This window comes from Cannabis sativa, chromosome 9 (assembly GCF_029168945.1).
Source record: "Cannabis sativa cultivar Pink pepper isolate KNU-18-1 chromosome 9, ASM2916894v1, whole genome shotgun sequence".
Taxonomy (NCBI): Eukaryota; Viridiplantae; Streptophyta; class Magnoliopsida; order Rosales; family Cannabaceae; genus Cannabis; species Cannabis sativa.
The window spans coordinates 52,466,586-52,480,107 of record NC_083609.1 but is presented as its reverse complement, the minus strand read 5'-3'; positions in this window follow the sequence as shown (position 1 = coordinate 52,480,107).

Here is a 13,522-nt window from a genome sequence, read left to right as displayed (position 1 = left end):
TGGTTAACAATGATTCGATTACAGAATTTGTGCATTTGTGCAATTGTAAGTTAGGCGTTGTTGTTGTTGTGGGTCTTCGTGATTAGTATCAAATATACTAATTAACAGTGTTAATTTTAAAAATATAATTCGTTTCTTCTCCGTTAAAGTTAACATAATATTCTTTTATTTTTAAAGTATATTCTGTTAAACCAAGAATTACCGTTAGATAGGCACTTTTAATATATAAAGATATATAGTTATAAATATATATGTAAATAATTGAATAATTATTTAATTTAATAGTATTAATTTAGTTTACATTTATTATTTTATGTGTTTTTTAAAAAATAATTAATTTAAAATAGATATTTTATAGAAAATTTATTAAAATAATTGTAAAAATTAATTTATAAATTTATGCTACAATAAAATATTAAAAAATGAGAGAATTAAGGAGAAAAAAATAGTTTTGGAGAGTCTTGAACGAAAAAAATATCAATAATGATTATTATTATTATCGTATATGAATATTTCTTGCAGTTAAAACCTAAAGGGAATATTTGATTATTTAAATAATAAGAAAAAAAAATGGGAATGGGTCAGTCAAAAAGAAAAGAGCAAATTAAGGAGATTTTTTCTCCACTTCCACCACTTTTACGTTAAGTGGATTTTATTAAAAAAAAAATAATGAAAAAGAAAATAGACTATAAAGATATTGAGGGCTGAACAGTTAAAAAAAAAAAGTTGAATCTCCAGCAAAGAATTGATACGTCAGAGTGAAACAAAAAAAAAAATTGAGAAAAGAGAGAAAAAAAAAAACTATGTTAATCTCCATGCTTTACAAGAAGGGTAAGTGAAGATTCATAATATGGATCTATTCTTCTTATTCTTTTACTTTTCAATGTTGTGATTAAGAGTCATTCTAATCCTCTTTGATTTACTAGACTTCAAAAAATAAGTTGATGTGATATATAATCAAAGGGGAAAGGAAGAGACCAATATTCTTATGTTATCAATTTGATCATAAAGATTTTTATATTTACCTTCGATTCACTAGACTTCAGAAAATAAGTCGATATGTGATATATAATCGAAGAGAATAATATGAATCTTTATGGCGTTATGTTGTTCTATTTATTTGATTTCCCTTTTGGTTCACCAGACTTTAGAAAATAAATCAATATGTAAGGAAAAAAATAAAAGTTTTTTTTTTTTAAAAAAAACAGTTGTCATGCCATCAAACGTCTTTATTCGAAAATATGTATCAATGTGATACGATAAATTGATCTCATAGTTTATTGAAAAGAGTCAATTTATAGACAAAAGGATTGGAAAATATCTTTGGCCTATGACTAGTTGATTCTTTGGGGCTTGAGAACTAAATATATATATACATATCGTGAACGCAGGACATATATAATTAAAGATTTATATATATGGAACACTTCTTAATGGGTAATACTCGTTGATGGAAACTAAAAAAAATTAATAAGGTAATAATCCAATAACCTTTTTATGGCAAGTTTCTAAAAATTATTTCTTTTTTTAAAAAAAATTATATTTATTTTTTTATAAAATTAGAAATAATAATTACGACTAATAATTTGAAAAATAAAATTATAAATTATTTTTAAAAATTAATTAAAATTACTACTTTATTATTTTATGAAATTATGAGTTTATTAATAATTTATTATTGTAAAACTAAAAATCATTTACATGTATATTAATGTGTTTTTTTATTAGAAGAATAGGAGCTTGATTGTGGAATCCAATTTTCTTAATATTATTCATATTCTTAAAAATAAAACACTACACTACTTCTTAGTTCTTACTTAGGCTATCATTGTTAGAAAAATATTATTACCATCCAATGATTTTTTTGATATTACCATGAATCATTCTCCTAGAATAACTAATGAGGTGTTGTTCATTATTTATATTTTTAGGATTGGAAGATGATAATCTTGTCTATGGGTCAAATATAGTTTTTTGTGCTGAAATTCTTGTGTTGGCAATTGCCATTATTCAATAATGTTTATGACACTTTTTTCTTCCTTCATTTTTTTTTTGTTAAAATTTTCTTCATTGGTTTTGTTCTTATAGATTTGGTAAGCTCAAGTATTTTAAAAAAAATAAAAAACATATAAATAATTGTTAATTATTATAAAATTAAAGATTTTAGGTTTAAAAAAAAAATCTTATACATTTTATGTGTATTACAGTTTAAAGCTTAAAATTATTATGTTTTTATTTTCAGTAATGCAATTTAGAATTCTAGTATGAAGAAATTGTATAAAAAGATAAATATACACTTTTTTTCTTTTTAATCTTTAAAATGATTTTTATTAAAAAAAATAGTTTGTTAATTTTTTTAGTGTGTTTTATTTTTTAAATAACAATTCGATTTATAAATTTTTTATATCTATTAATAGTTAATTCTATTTTAGGAATATAGAGAATGACAAAATAGGAAATATTAATTTTTTAATATTTAATTAATGATTATAAATATCAACCATTAGATATTTGATCCAATGGTCAAGAATAAAATACTCATACATGGGTAATACCCATTAAGAGCATACCCTTATATATATATATTTATATATATATATGGGTGACTATTCAATGGTTACATTTTTATTGTAACCATATGGTTACATTTTTCTTTAACCTGTAATAGCAGGTTACTAATAGGTAGACTTTTCTTTTTTAGATTTAATTAATTATAATTAACTATTTTCTTAAAATAATTAATTAAATAGACATTCCTTTTTTAGAATTATTTAATTATAATTAACTATTTTCTTAAAATTAATTAAATATTTAACAAGACTTCTTTTAGTAATTAATATTTATATTTAAATCCTTACTTGAATTATTTTAATAATTAAGCCATTTAATTATAATATTTACAAAAAAAATTATTTTTTTTTACAAAAATTAAACTTCTTTTGACACAAATTAAAATTCTCTTTTTATAATAAATTTTCAAATAATTAATTATTTTTAAATTATATTTAATTATTTTGTTACAATTATATGAACTAAGTATGAGGCCTCAAGCTAATCAATCGATAACAAGTGCAGCCATTTTTTTTTAAAAAAAAATCCTTCAACTTATTTCATTTTTTACTTTTTAAATATCTAAATAAAAAAATTAAATAATTATGCATAATAATTTAAAATTAAGATTACAAGTATAATAAAATTTAAATTATGAAATTATATGTGTATAATTTTAAATTATAAAAAACTTTGCTATAAAATTTTAAATAATTTAAGTATAAAAAAATAAATTGCTAAAAGATCCTTATATAGTAATAAATTGCAAAAAATTAATTAATAATGATAATTAATTTAATTTTAAAATATAATTAATTTTAATTAAAGTTTTCTAAGGAAATAAATGATTAGGTTACTTTCAGGTTACAAGTTATTTTTTATTTATTTTTATTTAATTTTCAAATTAATCACAACCATTAAATAGTAATCCAATGGCTTAAAAAAATGTAACCATGATGGTTACAATAAAAATGTAACCATTGAAACCTCTTCCATATATATATATATGGGTGCACTCTTAATGGGTATTACCTATGAATGGATAAAATTAGAAAATTTTGAGTTTTTATGCTTAATTATTCTATCTAATTAAAAAGTTTTCTCATTTTTATATCATATGGGCTGAGATTGTTCCATCGGTAAAAAAAAAAACTTTTTTAGCAAGAAAAATAAGAAAAGAAAAAGTTGAGTTTGAGTGAAATATTTTTGTACGAACATATTTTTGATATAGTGTATAAGAGATATTTTTTGATATTTTTTTTAATTAAGTAGTTAAATTAAGTATATAAATTCAAATTTGTGATTTCATTACTCGTTATTAGATCAAAATTCGATAGTTTGATATTTTTAAAATTAATATTTATAGTTAAATTTATTTAGTAACCATTAATGGGTAATACCCATTAAGAAGTGTTCATATATCTATTCTATATAAAGTGTGCTTATATAACAGAATTCTTGGTTTATGAGAAATTCATGGGTGACTTTTAATTTATATTAAAAATAAAATGGTTTATGAGAAATTGTCACTTTTTATTTATATATAATAAAATAAATAAAATAAATCCCATTAAATCCAAAAAAAAAAAATACGAATGGATTTTTACTTTTGTACATCTAGGCTTTTCTAAATATACTTATGTTATTTAGTTGGATTTTATTCTAAATAAGAATTTACTACTACTTATATATTATATGCATATTGCTAAAGAATTTTTCTATTTGTTTTTTTTAGCTCGATCAGGTTATAATTGTTTGCCTCCACATCTGAATATATAAAATGTGGCGATTTCTTTGTTTATGAGAAATTATTGGGTGACTTTTTTTTTAAAATACTTTTTATATATATATAAAATGTGACTATGTAACAGAATTCTTGGTTTAATGTTATTATTTATTTTTCTGTCAAAATGTTAATAGAATATTCTGATTAGAAAACGTTAATTATAATTGATTAATTTTAGCTAAATAATCCTACCAAAATTTAATCTAACAAATTTCTCTCTCTAGAGCAAAATCCCTAGCCTCTAACACAACCTTTACCAGTTTATAACCTTAGTTATAATTTCTTAAGCTATATTTTATAATTTTAATTTTCATTTTAAAATTTAAAAAATATTAATGAAGACAACATGCTACATGCTATTATACAAAAGTATTGCATTTATATATCCCGCAATGTTTCAAAAATACTTTAGAAAGTTCATATTGAATTAATTATTAATATGTAATAAAAGATATTAGTTATTATACTATTACTTCAAACAAATGAAAGTTCTAGCGGTGCTTCTACTTTCTAATCATAAATCTCAATTTTAGCTTCTTTAACCAGCTGCCACACACAAGTTACTTACTCTGAATTTATAACCATTTACAATTTTTTAACACTCAAAAAGTTACCGAGTTTGTAAGTTACTTACTCTGAATTTATAACCATTTACAATTTTTTAACACTCAAAAAGTTACCGAGTTTGTTTTCTATAGCTCTACTTATTAAGGTAAAAAAATATTTTTAGATTGACTCCATTCCGTTTATCAAATGAATTATTTAGTCTTGGTTATAATGTTTAGTAATAGTTTTTGTGATAAATGCAATTGGGTTAGAATCATGTCTATTTGGCTGTTGCTCTCATTGTAATTTGCATAATGATGTTAGATATTTGTTCGTATGTGCTTGGTTGACTTGGTTATATAAGATCCAAATGGTTTTAGTTGTGTAGGTATTTTAGGATTATGGTGTCCATTTCTTGTAGATTACAGGAGAAACTTTTTTTTTTTTTTTTGTGTTTTGGATATATTTATTTTTTTGATAGTGTTTTGGATTTTTTTGAAGTTGCAAGTTGGAGTTCATTATAGGAACGATGTTTCTGTTGAGAAATAGAAAGTGAAAACATAATGTACTTGTTTGAGTCAGCAGATTGGATCCATTTACTAGCTAATGATTGTATTTTACCTTTCTTCCTCCTGCTTGGGATTTTTGGCTTTTTAGATTTGTTATTAAAGGTATTTATTAATGAAATTTTTTTAATTTATACCTTTAAGTTTAAATTAATTGGTATTTGATTGAGCTCCACCCCCACCCACCCTTTTTGTTTCATAGGTATTCATATATGATAGCATCCGATCCACTAAATCAAGAGCACGTATATATACCAGATTTTATATGTCAGAATTCAAGAGCACATATATATATTTATATATATATACCAGAATTTATTTTTTTTGTCGGAATATAAACACTGAATCACCAAACTATATGTTTCAGTTATCACATTTAATGTCCAACAACAGTAGTTGCTTTGTTCTATTTTCATTTGCAGGTGTTTAAGCATTATTTTGAAGAGTTGGAAGAAGATTCACTTAAGGATAACTCTGTGGTTGTGGTAAGTGGATATTTAAATTGTTGATTTTGCTTTATTGTAATTGGATAGATTCATGGTTGAGAGAGTCAGAACTGTAGAATATCAAATTAAACCAAAACAATGGGAAACATTTATGGCTAGACTTTTCGACTTATCCCTCATAGAAATTTTTTATATTTTGATTTGGGTAAATTGCGGCATACATACCTAATGTTTTAGATTTTATACACTAAAATACCTAATGTTTATTTTTAGAGGCAAAAATACCTAATGTTATAATTCTCTTACACCGTTACTACCACTTCCGTTATTAACTCATAAATATGGACACGTAGAGGGCCAAAATGCATTACATTTATTTATTTTATTTTAAAATTTAATATTCTTAATATCAAAAACTAAATACTACTTGTTTTTTTTTAAAAAAAAAATAAGAGAAATGCAATACTAAATTACCATAACTGAGTGAACCAGTGTAGTATATGGAACATTATTATCGAATGGAAGTGCTAATGTCATGTGAAAATTGTTATGAGAACATTCTGATATTAAAATATTAAGTTTTAAAATAAAATAAAAAATAAATGTAATGTATCTGAACTCTCCACGTGTCTATATTTATGAATTAACGGAAGTGGTAGTAAAGGTGTAAGAGAATTGTAACATTAGGTATTTTTGCCTCTAAAAATAAACATTAGGTATTTAAGTATAAAAAATCTGAAATATTAAATATTTATGCCGCAATTTACCCTTTTGATTTACAATTGAACTATGAGATTAAACTATGTTCTAACCATTATTCATAACTCAATTGGTAAAATCAAGGCAGTGGGTAGTAATTTGGAACCATATTAAAACCATAATTGTACGTATGTCATTTTCTAAGCATTTGGTCGGTAGGATTGCCTTTTTATTTTTAACTTATTGGAATCAAAACAATGCTTTGTCACCCTATAAAGGATCCACTATGGAAGTTTTACTCACGTGCCTAAACTTTTTGCCATTTTCATTTTGTTTATTGATAAGATGGTTAATATACATCATACCAACTAGGGTGTTTGTTGCAGAGGTAATGCAAAATAAAGTGGAGGAACCTTTTCCTTGCAGACTTGACTGTGTGGTTGCCATTACATGTATATGACCCCACCAGCCCTCACCTCTCCTATAATAAGTGATTGGACTGACTGAACAGTCGGAGGTCTATGAACAGGAGGTGGTCTCTGAATGACGAGTAGGTGCAATGGTGGGGACAAATGGGGGTGAGCGTCTTTGTTTAGTTTCCATAAAAAATGGTAGTTTTCTTTTCTTCATAAATATTCTGGAAATTTTTCCTGTGGTGAGCTTTAGCTTCCATCGAAACGGTAGTTCTCTTTACTCTATAAATATTCTTGTGATTGGATTTCTTATGAAAATTTGCTTCTGAGATGGGTATTGATGGTGCATTTTTACTTTGTTAAATGTTTAATTTTGTTTATTTTTGAAGTAATATTGTGCAAGCAAAGTTTCAATTTTTATGTTTCATTTTGGTTTCTTGTGTTTTGTTTTGTTATATCGTTTTCTTGTACAAGTAATATTAAGCCATTGTGCAGGTAATATTAACTTGCTATATTATAATGGTCGACACATTGACTATACAGTTTTGAATACTTGGATGTGGCAAAGAAGGTAAACTTGATACTTTTCCTTTGTGTCTATACTAAGAAAATATGTTTTTTTGTGGGTGTCTTAATACATTGCTTATCTACATGAAGTGTCTGTAAGCATTTGTTTAAGCTATTTATTTATTCTGTATCAGGGAGTTACTCTTTCCACTGTGATGAACATATGCAAGAAACTTCCTTTTGAATGTCCCCCTTTTATGGAGGTTGTTCTGATATTATGCAATCTTCTTCATTATGATGATAAACAGGTACTTGAAGTGTTCAGGGTACGCATATTATTGACCATCGTGCTCAAGCTTCTGGTTTATTTTCAGCTTGTTGACAATGTGGTTCTCTGCGTAATTAGAATATCAGACAGGGTTAGGAAGTCTTTTGAGAATGCCGAATGAACTTTGCAAGCATGGGTTAATCGAGCAGAGCACTCATTTCATAAGCTCAAGTAGCCGAACTACTCTGTCACTACCAGTTTATTTAGATATACGTAATAATAATTTTACTTAATAACTAATAATATTTTTTCTTTAATTTTTAATTGTATAACTTTGAAATAAAGTAGAAAATACCTAACATAAAATTTAGTATACGTGCCTCGCAAATATTACTAGTATATATACATACTTGCATGTCAATAGAAAAGTAAGAAAAAAAAATGATGTAAACGCATGAAGATATATATGGACAAATAATGACTCTACATATTATATGTGTGTTTATACGCATGAAAAAAAAAATAACTGACACACTGTAAACCAATATCATATATGTATGCATGTGTATATACTTGTATTCAATTGTCTTTGTTAGTTGTTCCACGAATCAAATTTCCAGAAAAAAATAGCATATATATTACAGCATAGATATAAAATCTCAGAGGTATATATATGGCTTGATCTGAAAGAATAGGAAAGTGGATTTCTTGTGCTACCTTCAGCATATACGAATCAAAGTAATTTCTTGAGGTTTTAATTGGATCTATTTTGCGCAATACAAGTTGAGTGATTATTTGTGTATCTCATATTTAAAGAAGTAGCAAAGAAAAAAGATATTGTGGTAATTCAAAGTTAAATTCGAATTACAAGATATTTTAAATCCTTCCTATTTTAATATTATTCTCAGAAATTAATTTTAAATTGTGAGATATTATCCAATTTAAAGGCAAATTATTATTATTTCCTAAATTTTGAGAAATAATTAATTCAAATACCAATTAAGTAATCTTTTTATTTGTAAAAAAAATAATAAAAGATTTCAAAATTCAATTCTATCACAAAAAGTAGTAAAATTCTAAAGTCAAACAAAATGGCACAAAATTCTAATTGAGCTCACTAAAATAAATTGAAATGATAAAATATTATTTCAAAATTCCAAAGAGGTCTTTAACCACACAAAAATCTCAAAAATGGTAATTTTACCTAAAAAATTAAAACTGCATTAAAATTCAAGTCCATAAAAAATAGCATCCCAAAAAGAGGTCATTCACCTCTTAATTATCGAAGCATCACTAAAATTTTGGAACTACGTTTGACTTGATTCCTATAAAAGGATATGTAGGAAACTTAGTTGCTAAGACTAAGTGCAGTCGCTGATACCGCAAAATGGTATAAAATACAAATCTTAAAATTCCATAAAAGGTCATCCACCTGGGAACTTTTCCAATTTTTCAAATAGCAAAGTATTTTTTGAAGTGGTCATCTACCGGAATCCTTGTATTCAATTTCTAAAATACCGTATTCTAAACTACAAGCGGTTTGATCCTTCACAAAGAAGGTATGTAGGCAACTCGGTTAATTAAATTGACTGAGGTCAGCTGCAATTCCAAATTCACTCTAAATTTTCTCCTAATTATCCCAATTATTTAATATCATCGTAATTTGAATCAAAGGGTGTTTCCTTTTTAAACAAAAGGATTGTAATTAAGAGATTATTCTTATAATCTTGGATGTGTCAAACTAAAATTAATAAACTTTTGTGCTATAAATTTAGCATAGGTGAAATTATGTTTTGCATTTATTTTTAATATTCTAAATGTGAAATTTTTGCTTAACAAAGAGATTTTAGACCGCCACGTCACCGCCTCATACTTCTCTTTTATATATATATAGATCGGAATTGAGAGTTTGATTTTTTATACGGGAATTAAAGTTTGCCTTTTCATTTCATTAATTGAAAAGTATTAGTAGAAACTTTATGGAATGAGAATTTTGAATATATGAAAATAGAATTAAAAAATAGCATTTGAATCAAGAATCAAAGTTTATTGTTAATCTCCTTACAAGAAAAATTTATTTTTAATTTGTAAAGTGTTGACCAAGGTTTTGGGCAACCAATAAAATATTATAAGATTCGAGAGTTGTAAGAGAATTAGAGAAGGATTTTTACGTGGTTGGGGCGTTAATGAGCCTTAGTCCAAGAGTCTGTATTATTTATGGATGTATTTAAAACAGAGAATGTTTTTGGTGAGTGTTTACTCTTATAAATAAAGAGAATGTTCTTGGTGAGTATTTACTCTTCTTGCTCTTATGCAACCAAAGATTCTCGACCCCATTTAATGAGCTTTGAGGGGGTATTTATAGTGTTTTTAGTGGGGTGATCCCCAGAATTATTGTACATGTGTATCTGTAAGTATCTATAAAGATGGACATTCCCAATGAATATACCATGAGTAATGCATGGTCAAATCCCTAGGTGCTGTAGGGCTTTTATGTGGAATGTCCTTATTGTCTTTTGACTGATGTGACCCTTCACAGTGTAGTCGTCAATAGACTTAAATGATCATTACTTCGCAGCTGCAGATTGGGGGTTGTGCCGTCAGACTTTATTGCGTGTAGCAGTCCCAACACGTTTCCTCCCATGCGGCATTAAATGCGAATTGATTGCTCAGGGGAAGCCTGACACCTCGCGGAGATGCTTTAATATTACTTGGGCTTCCGGGAGCATATGGGGCTCCGTATGCCTTCTCCGGGAGGCATGTCCCGGATGCTGCCTTATTATACAAAGACTTAGCAAATGATTCAAATATTAAGATGTTTGATCCACGTGTCCTCGTCCGGTTGGTCCACGTATATTGGGCAAAATCAGGGGCAACATTTACCCCCCAAGCCTTGTTTATTTGACAAATAAAACAAGGCTTGTTTAAGTGCCTCCGGTCGACTCCTCGGTTTCCTGGCACGAGCTTTGAGCGCGTGAGGGTGCATTTAATGATCGCCATTAAGGCAGCGATTCACTTTTTGCAGATGTCGATTCGTTTCATGCCCCTTGATTGATACAGCGCATTAATGGTGTCAGACGGATACTCAAACGTTTCCACCGCCTTAATTACGAACCAATCCAACCGTTGATTCTTGGGAATTCGAATCGTGCGCCTCCCCAGCCGTTCGATTGGTAGGTGATAGTGTCTGTTCCTCATACATTCTTGCCTATAAAAGCCACCACCTTTCCTTCATTTTGGTTACTTCCCATTTCTTGCCAACTTTGCTCGACTTTTCTAGAGAGAAAAAATCCTCAGACCAAGAAAAAACCTTCGAACACTTTACAAATTTCCCTGCTGTCCTTCATTCACCACCGTCAACCTACATTTCTTCTGTTTGATCGACAACAGAACCCCCACTTCAACACTTCACTGTAAGTTTCTCGCATCCCTTGCTTTACTGCTTGTGTTTATGGCATGCTTTACTTATCTGTTTGTTTTTTCTGGGTTTGGTATTTGAAGTTTCTGGGAAGGTGTTCTTTTGAGTTTTTCACGTAACGGGTCTAGATTCACCTTCTCTGGTGTTAGGGTTACTCTCGTCACGTACTTGTTGTTATTTTTTGCAAAGGACCATACGCTCTTCGTGTACTAGCCTTCTAGGGCATAGAGGAGACTTTGTTTTTCTCAATTTTCTGCCCTTTTCCCCTTTTTTTTATGCGCAATGTCTCCTTCTGTGAGTTCATTGCACCCGACTCTTGTTCAATAAATCCTTCTAAGGTTTTCTGGTTGACAGATGTCCGGAGGGGGCCTCTTCCCTTTTTTGATTTAGGGTTTGGTATGGGGCCTAATTGCTGGAATCTTAATTCTTTTTTTTTTTAGAATCAAAACATGTCTGCGTCCGGCTCAAAATCATCCAAGAAGAGTGGTAAGCGTCTGGCTACCCTTGAAGACGTCGCGCTGGGTCCCGTTGCCCAGGAAGGATATAAATATCGAGCCACAGGATGGGAGGCGGCCGAGCTTCACTCCACCTTAACCTGCCCCACCAGCTGGAGAACATCGTGGAGGTGGCTGGAATCAAACCCTCGACATTCGGGACGTATCACCCGCCGCCCCGAGATGCGGAGACGCCCAACCATAACTATGGTGGCTTCGGAGCTTGGAGCCAAACGCACCTGATGGCCGGGGCCATGCTTCCTCTTCAAGACTATTTTATTATTTTTTAGTATTTGTCAGCCTTGCGCCATACCAACTAATTCCCCAAGCATACCGCCTGCTTTCAGGCTTGTTTATTTTTTACTCCGCCCGGGGATGGGGCTCTCCCAGTCCGGCAGAGATTTTATATTTTTATGAACTTGTTTCTGTCCCCAAGAAGGGGGACAAATTTAAAGATGGTTTTTACGGATTCCGGGCCCACCCTTCCAATGATGGGGTGGTCCCTTATAATCGGCAAACTCATGTTAAGGAGTATCGCCACCGCTTCTTCTTCTCCTCCAGGTTCCGAGCTGTGGAGCACCCGGAGCTTCTCACAGAGTGGGCCAGGATTCTCCCGTATGAGCGGACCGCGCCTATTCAGGTTTTTCTCCGGAGGGCCCAGGTCTTTGCGACTTACGACTAGGCGGACCTTGACGTCAGGGGCCTAGTCACGACGGAGAACTGCCGGAAGGCCAAGCTTATCCTGCCGCACCAATCAGTGGAGGAATCTAACCTTTCTAAGGTTATCTGTCCCAATGTGAGGGTCCCTACCGCGGAGAAGACTTCCGGGATGAAATCATCGCCACTGCGGAGAAGAAGTATCAGGACTATCTCTACCAGAAGGCCCAGGAGAAGGCTTATTCCAGGGCCCATGCAGCTTCTGGGAGGCCCCTTCGCGTGGGGAGCCCGGTCGAGAGGAGAAGCCAGACGATTGCTGGGAGGCCCCTTTGCATTGGGAGCCCAGCTGAGAGGAGGGCTCCCAGGCCAAAGCCTACGGTTTAGGTGCCGAACACCGGGGCTCCTAACGCCAGTACTTTCGGCTCTGGTAAGTCTCCTTTAGCAGTACATTATGTTCCTTCTGTTAGCGAATATGCCAGTCTTAGGCCTGTAGGGTTCGATGAGCGTCTCCATAGGTTTAGGATGCCCTCAACCCGGTCGGGAGACCATATGAAGGATTATTATTTTTCCAACTTAGGAGATTTCCTAGGTCGGTCCCGGATGGGCTCTGGTCCTCCGGAGCCCGTTCCCTTAGACCCTTCGGCCTACATTTCTTCCAGCTGGTTCCGGCCTTCGGACAGCTATCTCGGCGATGATGCCGCCAGCATTAAGATTCGGAACTTTGCTAGGGCCGAATTAGAGAGTCAGGGTAGGACTAGCTTGATTGCTTTATTCGAGTGTTTATTGTTTCCATAGATATTCAAACACTTGCCTTTTTAATTTCGTTGTAGCAGGTAATTCCATGGATGCCATTTTGGCCAAACTTGCCGGAGCTCACACTCCTGATGCTCCCCTTCCTTTAACTTCCTCCTAGGTGGCCACTCCCTTGAAAGCTTCTTCCAGTGCCCCTCCAGACACTATTGACTTAGTGGATGAGGAGGAGGCGCTTCCTGAGGAAGCTGAAGAAGGTAAAGAAGAGCAATGTGCTCTTCCTGAGGAAGTTGAAGAAAGTGAAGAAGAGCAAGAAGTTGCTCTGATTCGCAAGCGCAAGGGCAAGATGGTTGCCCAGGAGCTGCCCAAACGGCAGCGGAGAGCTGATACTCCGGCCCCTGGTCCTGATTCCGGGATCTCTC